This window comes from Aotus nancymaae, unplaced genomic scaffold (genome assembly GCF_030222135.1).
Source record: "Aotus nancymaae isolate 86718 unplaced genomic scaffold, 86718_ANA_hifiasm-v0.15.2.pri h1tg000089l, whole genome shotgun sequence".
Taxonomy (NCBI): Eukaryota; Metazoa; Chordata; class Mammalia; order Primates; family Aotidae; genus Aotus; species Aotus nancymaae.
Window position 1 is genome coordinate 17,323,278 of NW_026988504.1, and position 18,145 is coordinate 17,341,422.

General features: G+C 45.8%; 2 pseudogenes; one reads left to right on the top strand and one right to left on the bottom strand.

Annotated features, from left to right (window-relative positions):
- Positions 1 to 352: 352 nt before the first annotated feature.
- On the bottom strand, positions 353 to 1,169 carry LOC105718319 (prohibitin 1-like; annotated as a pseudogene).
- Positions 1,170 to 2,593: 1,424 nt separating this feature from the next.
- On the top strand, positions 2,594 to 3,771 carry LOC105718320 (large ribosomal subunit protein uL22-like; annotated as a pseudogene).
- The last annotated feature ends 14,374 nt before the right edge of the window (positions 3,772 to 18,145 follow it).

Sequence of the window (18,145 nt, forward strand, 5' to 3'; positions counted from 1 at the left end):
GCCATGGAATTAGCAAGATTTCAGGTGGTAAGAGTCAACTGAATTAATATAAACTAGACTGAAGATGGTGACTCATGCCTATAATCCCAGCATTTTGAGAGGATTGCTTCAGCCCAGCAGTTTGAGACTGGCCTGGGCAACATAGCATGACCCCATTTCTTTCTGTTTTTTTTTTTTTGTTGTTGTTGTTGTTGTTGTTTTAAGAGATCTGAAGTGATTTTTACTTTTATTTCCTTCGCTTTAAACCAATAATGAAATTCACAGTGATTTCTGGGGTGGTGGCAGAAGGAAGGAGGTATCAAGAATCATCGGGGCTGTGGCCCACCCATGGAGGTGCAGGTAGGCTGGGCCCTCACTGGGGCAGCTGGAGGAGCACAGACAGCCCTGCCGGCAGGTAGGTGATGTTCCGAGGGCTGAGAGCTGGTATGCAATGTCCTCTGCAGCTTCCAGCTTGCGCAACTCTATCAGGCCATCCCCTGCAGTGGTCAGTGAGTTGGCAATCAGCTCAGCTGCCTTGGAGTCGCCCTCAGCAGAGATGATGGCTGCCTTTTTCTACTGCTCAGCCTTTTCCACCACAAATCTGGCTGTCACTGCTTCCTGCAGAGCCACCAGTTTGGCTTCCACTGCTTCTGTGAACTCCTTCCCAAAGGTCAGATGTGTCAAGGACACGTCGTCCAGGATGAGCCCAAAGGTGGCTGCTCACTTCGTAAGGTCGTCGCTCACCTGCCTGGAGACCACCTCTCTCTGGGTGATCAGTTCTCCAGCATCAAAGGAGCCACCACTGACTTAAGGATCTCGGTCGTGATGGACGGCAGCACACGCTCATCATAGTCCCCTCCGATGCTGGTGGAGATGCGGTGAAGCTGGCTAGCGACAGGCTGGAAGAGCATGCACAGTGTGATGTTGACAGTCTGTAAATCTTTGTTATCAGTGATGAGTGGCACATTATGTGGCCAAGAACGGCAGTCAAAGATAATTGGTTTCTGTACCCATGGGATGAGAAAGCGAGTCCCTTCCCCTACCACAATGTCCTGTACTCCACGGAATCGGTCAAAGATGACAGCTCTGTGCCCAGCATCCACATTATATGAGGCAGAGTTTACCACATCTCCTGCATCAGCTAAGGCCAGGCCAACCTTGCCAACGGACTCAAACACTTTGGCAGCCATGTTTTCTTCTGCTGGACCCTCTCATACCTGCTTCCACTCTGACCTCCACATGAATTACCCTGACCCCATTTCTTAAAAAAAAAAAAAAAAAAAAAAAGCCAGCTGTAGTGGCTCACATGTATAGTGCCAGCTACTTGGGAGGCTGAGGTGAGAGGATCACTTGAGCTCAGGAGGTGGAGGTTGCAGTGAGCCAAGATCGTGTCACTGCACTCCAGCCTCAGTGACAGAGTGAGACTCTGACTCTAAAATGTATTTTGCTGTGTGTATATTTATATATATACTTTTTATTTTTGAGACAGAGTCTCGCTCTGTCACCCAGGCTGGAATGCAGTGGTGTGATCTCAGCTTACTGCAATCTCTGCCTCCTGGGTTCAAGCAATTCTCCTGCCTCAGCCTCCTGAGTAGCTGAGATTACAGGTGTGTGACACCATACCTGGGTAATTTTTTTTCTTGAGTTGGAGTTTTGCTCTTGTTACCCAGGCTGGAGTGCAATGGCACAATCTCGGCTTGCTGCAACCTCCACCTCCTAGGTTCAAGTGATTCTCCTGCTTCGGCCTCCCAAATAGCTGGGGTTACAGGCATGCGCCACTGCACCTGGCTAATTTTGTATTTTTAGTAGAGACGGGGTTTCACCATGTTGGCCAGGCTGGTCTCGAACTCCTGACCTCATGATCCGCCCACTTAGGCCTCCCAAAGTGCTAGGATTAGAGGCATGAGCCACTGCACCTGGCCTATATATATACTTTTACTAGCATATATATCCACATATATATGTATGTATATATGTGTATGTATAGTATATATACCAGTAAAAGTATATATACATACATTTGACTACACTAGTAAAAGTATATATATACACACACACTTAGCAGTATTATCTATTATATATGTATATTCTAGTATATATAGCTATATAAAAATTATATATCTCCTCACTGATATATAAATGATATATATAGATATATATACTGGAAAAGTCAGTGAGGAGAAAACAATCCATTAACAATACTAAATAAAAACCAAACTAACGGGGAAACATTTAGGAACTAGCTTCACTTTCGACATGTAACCAGAACAACACAGTAAAGGTCTTTGCCTAGGAAGTAGAAGTGAAACGCCACGCCCAGGTGGCTCAAGCTGGTGTCGGAGATAAGAACTTAGAGGCCCCTCTCCCGCCTAGCAGACTGGGCTCTCTCTTTTCCCATCGCTTCCTTTAAACAGACTACCCCCAGGCATTTGCCCACGAACTTTAAGGGACTTTAAGCTCAGCTTTAAGTGATACCCTATTTGTTGCAGGTGCAACTAGCTGGGGTCAGGGTTGCAGGTGGTAAATGAATTAACCAAGACAGTTGTAGGTAAAGAAAAGCAGATTTAACTGCTCTTCCTCTTTTTCCCTAAGCAGCCTGAGGTCATCTGTGAAAATGGTTCGCTATTCATTTGACCTGGAGAACCCCACAAAATCATGCAAATGAAGAGGTTCCAATCTTCATTTGTGTTCCCTTTAAGAACACTTGTGAAACTGCCCAGGCCATCAAGAATATGCATATAGAAAAAGCCACGAAGTATCTGAAAGATGTCACTTTATAGAAATAGTGCGTCCCACTCCAACGTTACAGTGCTGGAGCTGGCCGGTGTGCCCAGGCCAAACAGGGGATGGACACAAGGTTGGTGGCCCAAAAAGAGTGCTGAATTTTTGCTGCACATGCTTAAAAATGCAGAGCCATGCTGAATGTAAGGGTTTAGATGTAGATTCTTTGGCCATTGAGCATATCCAAGTGAACAAGCCACCTAAGATGCGCAGCCGGACCTACAGAGCTCATGATCGACTTAACCCTTACATGAGCTCTCCCTGCCACACTGAGATGATCCTTACTGAAAAGGAACAGATTGTTCCTAAACCAGAAGAAGAGGTTGCCCAGGAGAAAAAGATATCGTAGGCCAGGCATGGTGGCTCACGCCTATAATCTCAGCACTTTGGGAGGCCAAGGCAGGTGGATCAACAGGTCATGAGATTGAGACCAGCCTGACCAACATAGTGAAACCCAATCTCTACTAAAAATACAAAAATTGGCCAGGCGCGGTGGCTCACGCCTATAATCCCAGCACTTTGGGAGGCCGAGGCGGGTGGATCACGAGGTCAAGAGAACGAGACCATCCTGGTCAACAAGGTGAAACCCTGTCTCTATTAAAAATACAAAAATTAGCTGGGCATGGTGGTGCGTGCCTGTAATCCCAGCTACTCGGGAGGCTGAGGCAGGAGAATTGCTTGAACCCAGGAGGCAGAGGTTGTGGTGAGCCAAGATCGTGCCATTGCACTCCAGTCTGGGTAACAACAGTGAAACTCTGCCTCAAAAAAAAATAAATAAAAAATAAATAAAAATACAAAAATTAGCCAGGCATGGTGGTGGGTGCCTGTAGTCCCAGCTACTCAGGAGGCTGAGGCAGGAGAATCACTTGAACCCAGGAGGCAAGGGTTGGAGTGAGCCAAGATTGCACCACTGCACTCCAGCCTGGGCAACAGAGCGAGACTCCATCTCAAAAAAAAGAAAAGAAAAAGATATCCCAGAAGAAACTGAAGAAACAAAAACGAATGACATAGGAGTAAATTCAGCATTAAAATAAATGCAATTAAAATGTGAAAAAAAAAGGCAGATTTATTAGAGAAAGCATGAAAATACATTGCAAGGGAGCAATGGGCAGCACAGCAGAGAAGGAACTGTCTATCAGGAGGCAGGGGCTGGAGGGAGGTTTTATAGGGTCTTGCTGGCGGGGGCTATATGCAGAACGAGGTTGTGATGCTGGGGCTACGTGCCGAACCGGTTGTTGTGCCCACAAGTTTGTGATTAGCACTTTCTCAGAACAATTGTTCATTGTTGTCCCCAACCTGGGACCCCATCCTCATATCACTTACTTATCAGGACTCCACTCTATTCTCTTATGTACACCACTAGTTGCCTCTCTCACTCTCTGCCTGACTCTTCATTTCTGCCTTGCCTGACCTGAGGACAGAGGACGACACTGCTGACTCATGGCACCCTCCCTGTCCAGGATCTGTAAGTAATAAACCTTTGATCATATTTCCTACTGTGGTGGATTGAATTTGTGCCTTTCATCTGAAGAACCAGGGGCTACCTAGGTTTTCCAGGGCACTGGGAAGAACACAAGGCTGGGCTCTCAGCATCAGAGCAATGGTCAGACAGTCATAAACTGAACACAGACCAGACAACCGCCACAAGGCCGTCTGCCAGTATAAACACATTTCCCATGTGAAGGAGCCCCTGGGCACAGGTTGGACAACTAAGCATTAGCCCTTCCACCAGGTTAAAGAAGTACCCCATGAGAGGCGCACTGTAGACACCCATGCCCAGCTCCCTTCCTTTCCCATTAGGGCAGGATTGCTAGCTGCTCTGGTACTGAAACCACAGTTTAGCTGGGGGCTCTCAAAGCAGACACATAAGAGCCATTCAATGAAAATAAATGTTTCTTGGCTGGGCGCAGAGGCTCATGCCTGTAATCCCAGTACTTTGAGAGGCTGAGACAGGAGAATCACTTGGGACCAGGAGTTTGAGACCAGCCTGGCCAACGTGGTGAAACCCTGTCTCTACTAGAAATCTGAAAATTAGCCAGGTGTGGTGGTGCATGCCCGTGATCCCAACTACTTGGGAAACTAAGGCACGAGAATCGCTTGAACCCAGGAGGCAGAGGTTGCAGTGAGCTGAGATGGCCCCACTGTACTCCAGCCTGGGCAACAGACTGAGACTCTGTCTCAATAAAAAAGAGAGATAGCCATTCTGAAACAATACTGACTTAGAAGATTGGGTGTGTAATTGAGACCTTAATTCTTGAAATAAGATAGAGTCCCCAGGCACAGTGGCTCATACCTGTAATTTCAGCACTTTGGGAGGCCGAGGCAGCCGGATCATGAGCCTAAGACATCAAGACTATCCTGGCCAACATGGTGAAACCCCATCTCTACTAAAAATACAAAAATTAGCTGGGCATGGTGGCACACGCCTGTAGTCCCAGCTACTCAGGAGGCTGAGGCTGGAGAATCACTTGAATCCAAGAGCAGAGGTTGCAGTGAGCCAAGATCATGCCACAGCACTCCATCTGGTGACAAAGTGAGACTCCATCTCAAAAAACAAAACAAAACAAATAACATAGAGCTACATTGTTTTCACATTTTGTTTAAGTAGCAGAAGCTTTTTTTTTTTTGAGACAGTGTCTCATTCTGTCACCCAGGCCGGAGTGCAGTGGCTCAATCTCAGCTCACTGCAATCCCTGCCTCCCAGGTTCAAGTGATTCTTCTGCCTCAGCTTCCCAAGGCTGGGACTACAAGCGTGAGCCACCGTACCCGGATAATTTTTGTATTTTTAGTAGAGACAGGGTTTCACCATATTGACCAGGCTCGTCTTGAATTCCTGACCTTGTGATCCACCCGCCTCAGCCTCCCATAGCATTGGGATTATAGGCGTGAGCCACCGTGCCTGGCCCAGGCATAAGCTTTTTTCATGTGAAATTCTTCCTACTGAGAGGCTTTATGTATAGGACAGATGCTGTTCTATATATAAAAAGTGCAATTGCTTTTGTGCAAATTAAAAGAAAATGGTATATATACATAAGCACATTTGTTGATATATGATAGGAAAGTTTCTGGGGGAATACATAAACCATTGTTAGTTTTATTTTATACGTTTGTGTACTGTTTGAATTACTTAACCCTTCGTATACCAGAAAAAGTCATCGTTGATCATCTGGGGCCAATAGAACCTTCAAATTTTAAAAATATTTCCTGTAAAGCAATTTATAATAGTAAGAATAAGACCAAGTGCAGTGGCTCACGCCTGTAATCCCAACACTTTGGGAAACTGAGGTGGGTGGATAATGAGGTCAGGAGTTCAAGACCAGCCTGCCCAATATGGTGGAACCCCATCTCTACTCAAAATACAAACATTAGCCGGGCGTGGTGGCAGGCACCTGTAATCCCAGCTACTCAGGAGGCTTAGGCAGAGAATTGCTTGAACCTGGGAGGCGAACGTTGCAGTGAGCCAAGATCGCTCCACTGCACTCCAGCCTGAGTGACAGAGCGAGACTCCAGCTTAAAAAATACATAATAGTAAGAATAAGGGATAGTGCAAAACAACTTTATTAGAAACTTTAACAAGAATGCTTTATCTCACTATTGGGTCAATATATAAACATGGTGTTATTTTTCCTATGTTAAAACCTCTCTTTTGATCCATCCCACAAGTCCAGTCCCTCCTATTTCTGCCCCCATTTCTCTACTCTTTCTTTTTTCTTTTGAGAGGAGTTCTTTCTCTGTCACCCATGCTGGAATGCAGTGGTGTGATCATAGCTTGCTACACCCTCAATGTCCTGGGCTTAAGTGATCCTCCCACCTCAGCCTCCCAAGTAGCTGGGACTATAAGTGCATGCCACCCCATGCTTGGCTAATTTATTTATTTATTTTTAATTTTATTAACTTGGAACAATTCTAAGATGCTTGGCTAATTAAAAAATTTTTTTTTTTTAGGCTGTGCACTTGTGCATGTAATCCCAGCACTTTGGGAGCACAAGGCAGGCAGATCACTTGAGGTCAGTCTGTCACCCAGACTGGAGTGCAGTGGCATGATCTCAGTTCACTGCAACCTCTGTCTCCCAGGTTTAAGAGATACTCCTGCCTCAGCCTCACAAGTAGCTGGGACTACAGGTGCACACCACCATGCCTGGCTAATTCTGTATTTTTAGTAGATACGGGGTTTCACCATGTTAGTCAGGCTGGACTCACACTCCTGACCTCAAGTGGTCCACCCACCTTGGCCTTCCAAAGTGCTGGGATTACAGGCATGAGCCACCATGCCCAGCCTGTTTCCTAATCTTAAAAAATCTTTAAAGGGCACTCATTTTTCTTCAGCTGATAATGTAAAAAAGACTGCATTGACATGGTTACATTCCCAGGCCCCCTCAGTTCTTTAAGGATGGACTACATGGCTGGTATCATCACTTACAAAAGTGTCTTGAACTTGATGGAGGTTATGTTGAAAAATAAGGTTTATGGTTTTTTTTTAACTTTTAATTCCCCTTCCCACAAACTTTTTGAAGTCTTCTCATATTATCTGCCTTTTGGAGATGAGAAACTAAGGCACAGGCGGTTAAGGATATTGCTCAAGGTCACACCGCTAGTAATATGCAGACCAGATTTTGGACCCAGGAAATCTGGCTTCAGAGTCTCTGGTCTCAACCTGTGTGCTGTACTAACTCTCATGATAAGAAGGAAATATCGGCCAGGCACGGTGTCTCATGCCCGTAATCCCAGCAATTTGGGAGGCTGGGATGGGAAGATCTCTTGAGCCCAGGAGTTCAAGACCAGCCTTGGCAACATAGCAAAACCCGGTCTCTACACAAAATCAAAAAATGAGGCATGCCGGGATTACACCTGTAATCCCAGCACTTTGGGAGGCTAAGACAGGTGGATCACTTGAGGTCAGGAGTTTGAGACCAGCCTGGCCAACATGGTGAAACTCCATCTCTACTAAAAACATAAAAATTAGCCAGGCATGGTGGCACACACCTGTAGTCCCAGCTACACAGGAGGTTGAGGCACAAGAATTGCTTGAACACAATCCTGAGACATTTAATCAGTGTTAGGTAAAAGAAAGAAAATAAGAACACGAGAAGGCGAGGCTGCATTGAGCTGGGATTACACCACTGCACTCCAGCCTGGGTGACAGAACAAGACTTGGTCTCAAAAAAAAAAAAAAAAAAAAAAAAACAGCAATGTTAAGGTATTGTGCTTAAAAACATACAGTATAAAAACAAAAGCTGGGATAACAAATTGCCTTATAAAATGGCTGTTATTTTAGAGAGCAGTTTAGAAATACGTTTCACAAAATATTAAATATTTTTCTCTCTTGACTCATGTATTAGTCAGAACTCCTTTGGTTGCAAGTAACAGAAATCAACATAGTTTGACTATGGAAAAAAAATTATTACCTTAAAGAATTATTTGATCCTGGGCTGGGTGCAGTGGCTCACGCCTGTAATCCCAGAACTTTGGGAGGCCGAGGTGGGAGGATCATTTGAGGTCAGGAGTTCAAGACCAGACTGGCCAACACGGTGAAGCCCCATCTCTACTAAAAATAACAAAAAAAATTAGCTGAGCATGGTGGCATGCACCTGTAGTCCCAGCTACCCAGGAAGCTGAGACAGGAGAATCCCTTGAGCCCAGGAGGTGGAGGCTGCAGAGAGCCAAGATTGTGCCACTGCACTTCGGCCTGGGTGACACAGCATGACTCCGTCTCACAAATAAAAACAAGGCACACCATAGCCATAAAATGTAGGAGGGAGGGGCTGTTCCCAATGGAAAGACATGTGGGTCAGACAATAAAAGAGCAGATAAACAACCCACTTATCTCGAGTTTGGGAATCAGTCCAAAGGAAATAATCCAAAAGGAAACTAAATTATTTTAAATAAAGACGCTCATTGCAGAGCTATTTATAATAGCAACAGGTTGGAAATGTCCCAAAAGCTTAAAACATGACTGTGATAAAGCAAAGTATAGTCTATCAGTATAATGGATCCATGGATACGTGGAACTGTATATCGGAAACCCTGCCGAATGACAGACGCCAAGCACAAAAGGATGTAGTCCTCCCCTTACCCCTTACAAAGTCGCTGGGGGTTGGGCCCCCCTGGCAGCTGAATTGAGGAGTGGAATCCTCAGAACCGGGGGCCTGAATCAGGGAGTTCTTGGGAGGAAACTGAGCCAAAAGTTGTTCAGCAAACTAGCATTCACATTCATGAGAAGAAACTCAGGAAGGGACATGGGATCAAGGTTTTGAACCAGGGAGAGAAGACAAAACTTTGATTAGGTGACGATCAAATTGGGAGGCAGGGAGGGTGTTGGGCTGGCTTTTGAGGGTGGCTGGGCTGGCTAAGTAAAGGATCAGAAGTGGGGCAGGAACAAAATCTTTCTAAGTCCTCCTCTAGGCAGGGCAGAGCATCCCTTCACTCACCTGGTGAAATGCCTTTTGTTTGTTCATTTTTTGAGACGACATCTCTCTCTGTCATCGATGTTAGAGTGCAGCGGCGTGATCTTGGCTCACTGCAACTTCCACCTCCTGGGTTCAAGTAATTCTTCTGCCTCAGCCTCCAGTCCTATAGCTGGGATTACAGGCACATACCATCACACCCAGCTAATTTTTGTATTTTTAGTAGACACAGGGTTTCACCATGTTTGCCAGGCGAGTCTCGAACTCCTGACCTGAAGTGATCCACCCGTCTTGACCTCCCAAAGTGCTAGGATTACAGGCATGTGCCACTATGTCTGGCCTGAGATGTTTTTTTGAGACAGGATCTCACACTGTCAGACAGGATCTCACACTGTCAGACAGGTTGGAGTGCAGTAGTGCGATCTCAGCTCACTGCAACTTCTGCCTCCTGGGTTCAAATGATTCTCCTGCCTCAGCCTCCTAAGTAGCTGGCACTACAGGTGTGTGCCATCTCGCTAGCTTTTTTTTTTTTTTTTTTTTTGTATTTTTGTAGAGATGGGGTTTTACCATGTTGTCCAGGCTGGTCTTGAACTCCTGACCTCAAGTGATCTGCCTGCTTCGGCCTCCCAAAGTGCTGGGACTACAGGCGTGAGCCACCACACCCGGACTAAAAGCTTCTCAGATGATTCTGATGTGCATCCCTTAGGTGCAAGCCTTTAAGGTCCTAGCCATGTGCTGATAAGGTGCTTGGTGATTTAGAATGTATGAAGAATGGAAGCCATGGCTGATGTGTGTCCGTGTGTTTTAGACACAGGAATATAGTGAACTCTGCATATTTTGCAGAATAAAGGAAGGTCAGGAAGCAGAGCGTTCTCTAGAACTTAACTGATGCATTTCACCAGGCACCAGGTGGACAGGTCCAGTATGGCGGATGAAGCATGACATCTTAGTAGGTTACTCCCTCCTGTACCATGGTGGTGTGAGGGTCACAGGCATGGATAGGGCCGAGAGAGTGTATAGCAACCTTTAGAACCATTGCTGTCTATCCTAATCCAGAGCACCTATAACTCAAGAACTGATGGATTTGGGAGAACATCTCTAGAGCACAGGGCCACCAAAAGTTCCACGGACCCATGTTCAGGATTTCGAAAGATGCACAGTGGCATGCTGAGTAGTGTCCTGTCCATTCCCAGCACTGATGTGCAGGTTCCTGCTGCCAGGATGTTGATGGCTATTCTGGTTGAGGAGGCTCCCGTGCATTTTTTTTTTTGAGACGGAGTCTCACTCTGTTGCCAGGCTGGAGTGCAGTGGCATGGTCTCGGCTCACTGCAACCTCCGCCTCCGGGGTTCAAGCGATTCTCCTGCCTCAGCCTCCCGAGGAGCTGGGCCACAGGCATGCACCACCATGCCCAGCTAATTTTTGTATTTTTTAGTAGAGATGGGATTTCACCATGTTGGCCAGGATGGTCTCGATCTCTTGACCTCATGATCCGCCCACCTGGGTCTCCCAAAGTGCTGGGATTACAGGTGTGCACCACTGTACCCAGCCGATCCTGTGCATTTTTTAGCTTTGAGCAGGCTTGAATCTCAGCCAGTTGGATGATGGCCTTGCAGAACTGTTTAGACTCGCAGCAACAGAGCCGGCACGCCTGCAGATTTCTCAGGCCATGGTGCTTTGGATGCGGGCCTTCTCTGCTATCCCCTACCATGTGACCTTGCTGGCAGGATATCTACCAAACGGTTTAGGCTGCTCAGCTCACAAATACGGGAAGCAAACTCTTTGAAGACTGCGAGGAGGCATGAGCTGAGCAAAGTGTGCTCCAGGCACTCCTGGCTGTCAGGTGATGGGAAATTCCCCTCCTTGAAGGCCACTTAGATCACTTGCAATGCTGTCTTCTTCACCATGAGGTCACTGATGTTAGTCATCCCAGTTTCCTTGCCATAGAGTTACAGGAATGTAAGTCATTTAAGCTGAAGACTTTTTTTTTTTCCTTGTCCCGCCAGCTTGAGAAGTATGGGAACTTCTTGACACAGGCTAGAAGAGTTGGCCTTGAGGATATGAGGCTAGGCTGACTTTGGGGAGGCCAAGGACAAGTTAGAAAGAGTTATTAATCTCTGAAACAAAGCACACAGTGAAGCTGGTAGCAGAGAAATCAACTTTGCTTTTTTTAGAGACATAGTCTCATTCCGTCACCCAGGCTAGAATACAGTGCATGATCATAGCTCACTGTAACCCTGAAGTCCTGGGCTCAAGTGGTCCTCCTCCCTCAGACTTCTGAGTAGCTGGGACCACAGGTGTGCACCACCACGCCCAGCTAATTGATTTATTTCTGTAGAAATAGGGTCTCAGTACGTTGCTCAGCCTGGTCTCAAACTCCTGAGCTCAAGTGATCCTCCCGCCTTGGTCTGTCAAAGTGCTGAGATTACAGGCGTGAGCCACTGCACCTGACCAATCTAGATTATAGAATTTCTTGGAGCAAGCGGTCTCCTAATCCAGGGACCCAGACCCTTTGCTCTGTTAATTGAACTAACTGCCGGACCCACGTTAGTCCGTCTCACAAAACTACACTTATGGGGATTGGCCTGGAGGTGGCGCCCCTGCTGTTGGTCTGGAAATGCTAGACTGAGGGTCAGGCCAGTCTGGCAAATGGATAAAATGACCCAGTGGAAGAGGATGCCACAGCTCAGAAGGCTGCACCCTCCATTTATCAGCCCCTGGAAGACAGCAGGTGCAGGGCCCAAGCCTGAAAACACTGCCACTTCCTTAAACCCGTCAAGACTTATCTTGACATCTGTTTTTGTTTTTGTTTTGAGATGGATCTTGCTCTGTCACCCAGGCTGGAGTACAGTGGCATGATCTCGGCTCACTGTAACCTCTACCTCCCAGGTTCAAGTGATTCTCCTGCCTCAGCCTCCTGAGTAGCTGAGACTACAGGCGCACGCCACCACACCCAGCTAATTTTTGTGTTTTTAGTAGAGACAGGAGTTTCACCATGTTGGCCAGGCTGGTCTCGAACTCCTGACCTCAAATGATCCTCCCGCCTTGGCCTCCCAAAGTGCTGGGATTGCAGGCATGAGCCACTGAACCTGGCCTTGACATTTATTTTTAACTTCCATTCCCAGATCCAGAGTGATCTGGGTTTTAAATATTACACCTTGAGGTCTTCATAAAACATTTTAAATCTAGCCTTCCCAAAAATTATTCCATGACACAACTTAAACACTCTTCTGATCAAAATATATTGAGTGTTTATAGGGCAAAGATACATGTGACATCTTTGGTAGGTTTTTTGGTTTGAGTCAGGGTCTCTGTCACCCAGGCTGAAGTGCAGTGGTGTAATCTCAGCCCACTACAACCTCTGCCCCCTGGGCTCAAGCCATCCTCCCACCTCAGCTTCCTGAGTAGCTGGGACTACAGGCGCATGCCTGTTTAATTTTTGTATTTTTTGTAGAGATAGGATTTTACCATATTGCCCAGGCAGGTCTCGACCTCCTGGGCCCAAGTGATCTACCCGCATCGGCCTCCCAAAGTGTTGGGCTTACAGACATGAGCCACTACGCCTGGCCACATCTGACATCTTCAATAAAGACTGCAAGCAGGCCGAGCCTAAGGCAGAAGAATTGCTTGAACCCGGAAGACAGAGGTTTCAGTGAGCCAAGATCCCACCGTTGCAATGTAGCCTGGGTGACAAGAGCAAAACTCCGTCTCAAAAAAAAAAAGCCAGGCACAGTGGCTCATGCCTGTAATCCCAGAACTTTGGGAGACTGAGGCGGTTGGATCACAAGGTCAGGAGTTCTAGATCAGCCTGGCCAAGATGGTGAAACCCTGTTACTACTAAAAATACAAAAATTAGCCAGGCATGGTGGCAGGAGGCTGTGATTCCAGCTACTTGGGAGTTGCTTGAACCCAGGAGTTGGAGGTTGCAGTGAACTGAGATTGTGCCACTGCACTCCAGCCTGGGCGACAGAGTGAGACTCTGTCTTTAAAAAAAAAAAAAAAAAAAAAAAAGGCTGCAACCAAGCTAGATTGAGGGGCTGATAGTACTTTCATCACCCCGTGTCCTGCAGCCTGGCCAGTTAGCTCTGTAGTTATGTTGAGCACCTCCTAGTGGAGGGGTCAGGTAGGTTAGGTAGCTGCAGGTGGTCTGAGAGATTCCATTCATTCATTTCTGAGCCACTGCTCTGGCCAAGGGATTCAATCGATGCAAACAGGTTGAGGCATGTCTGCAAGTCTGCCTTCTGTTCCTTGCCTCTGTGATCCGGGTCTGCTTTTCTGGACACAACGGAGTTAAAGAATCAGCAAAGCATGGCTCAGTCCTGGGGAGTGACTGCTATAAGACTACAGAAGCCCTGGCTGAGGTTGGAACCTATGGAATTTGGTCCAGCCTGGCCATGCCTGTTAGTGAGGGCAATCTACCGTATGTATGTGGATGTGTGTTTTCCCAGGACTAGCCAAAGAAGATCTATTCCTTCCAGCCTCAATCTTTGTTAGTCAGGGTTCTCCAGGGAGACAGATCCAACAGGAGAGGAAGAGAGAAAGACAAAATGGTATTTATTTATTAGAGAAATTGGCTCCCAGATGATGGAGGCTGAGAAGTCCCACAATAGGCTGTCCGCAGACTGGAGACCCTGGAATGCTGGTAGTATGGCTCGGTTCAAGTCCCAAAGGCCTCAGAATCAGGGAATCTGATAGTGTAACTCTCAGTTTGAGGCCAAAGGCCTGAGAAGCCAGGAAAGGTGGAGGAGAGGGGAGAAATCCTGGAGTTTAAAGGCTGGGGAGCCTGGAGTTGTTGTCTGAGGACAGAAGAGGATAGCTTGACGTCGTTACCTCTCTGCTTTTATTCTCTCCAGGGCCCTAGGAGATTGGATTAAATAATGCTTTACCAGTCTTCTAGATATTATTTAATCCATTCAAGTTGACACCTAAAATTAACCATCACGCAATCCATAGATCCCAGCCAATGCAAAAGAAGCGTTACACTAGGCTGGGCGCAGTGGCTCATGCCTATAATCCCAGCACTTTGAGGGGTTGAGGCAGGAGGATCGCTTGAGCCCAGGAGTTCCAGACCAGCAAGGGCAGCATAGTGAGACCCTGTCTCTATTAAAAAAAAAAAAAAAAAAAAAATTGCTGAGCACGGTGGCAAGTGCTTGTAGTTCCAGCTACCTGGAGCCTGAGGTGGGAGGATCACTTGAGCCCAGGAGGTCAAGGCTGCTGTGGGCCAAGATCGCACCAGTGCACTCCAGCCTGGGTAACAAAGCAGAGTGAGACCCTGTCTCAAAAAAAAAAAAAAAAAAAAAAAAAAGGCCAGGCACTGTAGCTCACGCCTGGAATCCTAGTACTTTGGAGGCCAAGGTGGGCAGATCACTTGAGGTCAGGAGTTTGAGGCCAGCCTGGCCAACATGGTGAAACCCCATATCTACTAAAAATACCAAAATTAGCTGGGCATGGTGGCAGGCAACTGTAATCCCAGCTACTCGGGAGGTGGAGGTTGCAGTGAGCTGATACCATGCCACTGCGTTTCAGCCTGGGCAACAGAGCAAGACTCTGTGAGGAGAAAGAAATAAGAAAGGAAGGAAGGAAGGAGGGATGGAGGGAGAAAGAGAGGAAGAGAGAAAGAAAAAGAAAAAAAGAAGGAAAGAAAGAAAAAGAAAGGAAATAAGGAGAGAGAAAGAGAGAGGGAGGAAGGAAAAGAAAGGGAAAGAAAGGAAAGAGAGAAAAGAAAAAGAAGGTTTTCCCCAGCTTCTTCTTCATTTTAGGAAAAAGAAAATCCTATACACCTTCAACATCAGCTGGCAAATGTAAATGTATGTTTTATTTACTGCCTTCCCTTCTTCTAAAAAAAAAAAAAGTCATTCATATTGTGATCAAGCTACCATCAATTCACTTTTGAGCATGCAAATAAATGTTTAATAAAATCCTGAATCTCCTAAGACATCGGCTTTATAGCTTCCTGGCTGAGAAAGTGGTATTTGTGAGGGTGGGAAGATAATGAAATGGCTAAAATGATTCTAGGTAGCTTGAGTCAATCAGGAAATCAACATATTCTAGTACTTGGTGAGAATGGCCGATTAGGAAGACTAAATGGGGCTTTGAAAAATCAGTTCTTGCTTCGCTTCCTATTAGCCAGGACTGTTCAGGGAGCAGCCAGAGCCAAAAGAAGTAACTCGAGTATGTTGGAAGCCCAGTTCAGAAAAAAAGATTATGTGTAACTTCCCCCTGGACACAAAATTTGTTTTCCACTGCCAGGCGAGCCAGGCTGCAAATTCTTGAATGAGATGCCTATGGTAGGGAGGATCAGAGGAGACTCTTTGAGTGACTGTCCTGACAAGCTGGGAAAAATGACATGGGACATGGCTAAAGGCTGGCAGCTGCTTTTAGAGAGTGTTCCCAGGAGTTTCAGAGGACTCAAGAATGAAGGAATAAAAATCACCTTAAATATTTGAGGGCATAAAGACTTTACTCTCAGGCAAAGCAAAACTAGCTTGAAATATACAATATGTCTCTTCCTAGTTTGTTTTATTCTCCCCGTTTTGGTTACTACGATTTTTTAAAATCTTTTCATTCTTTTCACTCAGAATGAGGCAAGTAATTGATTTCCTTATCAAGAGGCCAGGCAATCCATTTTTCATGGCGTTCGGGGTGCACAGCAAATCTAAAACCATTGTCTGGCAAATGCAGCTTGCAGCCACGATCATTTTTTTCATCAGGTAAGCCTGCTGGCATATGTTTTTAAAATTTTATTGTTAAGTATTGTCTTTTACTGGTTAAATCCATGATGACAGTCTTTGCTTTGTGGTTGTGTTACTCAAAATGAGGATTTTTAGCAATGAAAAGTATAAAGCTTGTTAGATCATTTTTAATGGTAATAAGTTGGTTCCTGAAGATTTGATTAAAGAGAAACTAGGTCAATCTAAGCAGAGTCTAAATGTGGTAGAAAATCCATAGAGAAAGGGGAAAAGGGAAGTTGTGGAACCACAGACACAGTAGAAGGAAAAAATTGGCCAGGCGTGGTGGCTCACACCTGTAATCCTAGCACTGTGGGACACTGAGGTGGGTGGATCACTTGAGCTCAGGAGTTTGAGACCAGCCTGGGCAACATGACAAAAACCCCATCTCTACCAAAAATATGCAAACAAAAAACATTAGCCAGGCATGGCGGTGTGCACCTGTAGTCCTCACTACTTGGTAGGCTGCGTGGGAGTATCGCTTGAGCCTGGGAGGTGGAGGTTGCAGTGAGCTGAGATTGAGCCATTGCACTCCAACCTGGGTGACAGGGTGACAGAGTGTGAGACCCTGTCTAAAGAAAAAGAAAAGAAAACAAGAAAAATTTGTTAAATTAAATCAATTAATTTATTTTTGTAACAAGGTCTTTTTCTGTCTCCCAAGCTGGAGTGCAATGGCATAATCATATGTCACTGGAGCCTTAAACTCCTGGGCTCAAGGCATCCTCCTGCCTTAACCTCCCAAAGTGCTGGGATTACAGGCACAAACCACTGTGAAGCTAGACTTTTTTTTTTGAAACGAGGTTTGGCTGTGTCACCCAGGATGGAGTGCAGTGGTACAATCTCGGTTCACTGCAACCTCTGCCTCCCGGGCTCAAGCAATTTTCCTGCCTCAGCTTCTCAAGTAGCTGGAACTACAGGCACGTGTCACCATGCCTTGCTAATTTTTGTATTTTTGTGTAGAGAAGTGGTCTCAATATGTTCCCCAGGCTGGTCTTGAACTCCTGAGTTCAAGTGATCTGCCCGCCTCGGCCTCCCAGAGTGCTGGGATTACAGGTGTGAGCCACCATGCCTGGCCAAAAAAATGTTAAGTGTTAAAATCAAAAAGAAAAATCACCAAGCCATTTTGCATATTTTTCTGGAGAGATACAGATACGGGTACAGACATACAGAGAGATATCAAGATATACAGGTGGATCCAGACTGGCCACCTTATGATAATGTAGTATCAGTGGGTATAACTTTGTTGCAGAAAGGACAGAAGAAACTAGTTAAAGAAGACTTAAGGCATATATGTATAATGTTTTCCCAGTTCCTCATATGACTCCTTTTTATTGATATTTATTGAGATATAATTAATTTATGTACCATAAATTCACCCTTTTAAATAAGTGCACAATTTAGTGAGTTTTAGTATAGTATTCACAAGGTTGTACAACCACTATTTAATTCCAGAACATTTTCATCACCCCAGAAAAAAGCCCCAGAATCATTGTCTGTACTTTCCATTTCCTCTCCCATTTCCTGGCAAGTGTTTATTTATTTATTTATTTATTTATTTATTTATTTATTGAGATGAAGTCTCGCTCTTTCTCCCAGGCTGGAGTGCAATGGCACAATCTCGGCTCACTGCAACTTCCGCCTCTGGGGTTCAAGTGATTCTCCTGCCTCAGCCTCCTGAGTAGCTGGGATTACAGGCGTGTACCACCACACCCGGCTAATTTTTGTACTTTTAGTAGAGACGGGGTTTCACCATGTTGGCCAAGCTGGTCTCAAACTCCTAACCTCAAATGATCCACCCTCCTTGGCCTCCGAGAGTGCTGGGATTCTAGTCATGAGGTACCACACCCAGCCAAGTATTTATTTACTTCCTATGAATTTATATGTCCCATTTGGGGCATATAAATGAAATCATACAATACCTGATTTCACTAAATAAGACTTTCATGTATGGTTTATTTCAAATAATTTTTTAAACTGTGGTAAAGTATGCATAACATAAAATTTACACTCTAACCACTGCACCCATGCCCCCTTTTTTTTGAGACAGAGTCTCACTCCGTCTTCCAGGCTGGAGTGCAGTGGTGTGATCATGGCTCACTGCAGCCTTGACCTCCCCAGGCTCAGGTGATCCTCCTACCTCAATCTCACAAGTAACTGGGACCACAGGCACATACAACCACACCTGGCTAACTTTTGCATTGTTTGTAGTGTTGGGGTTTTGCTAAGTGGCCTAGGCTTGTCTTGAACTCCTGGAC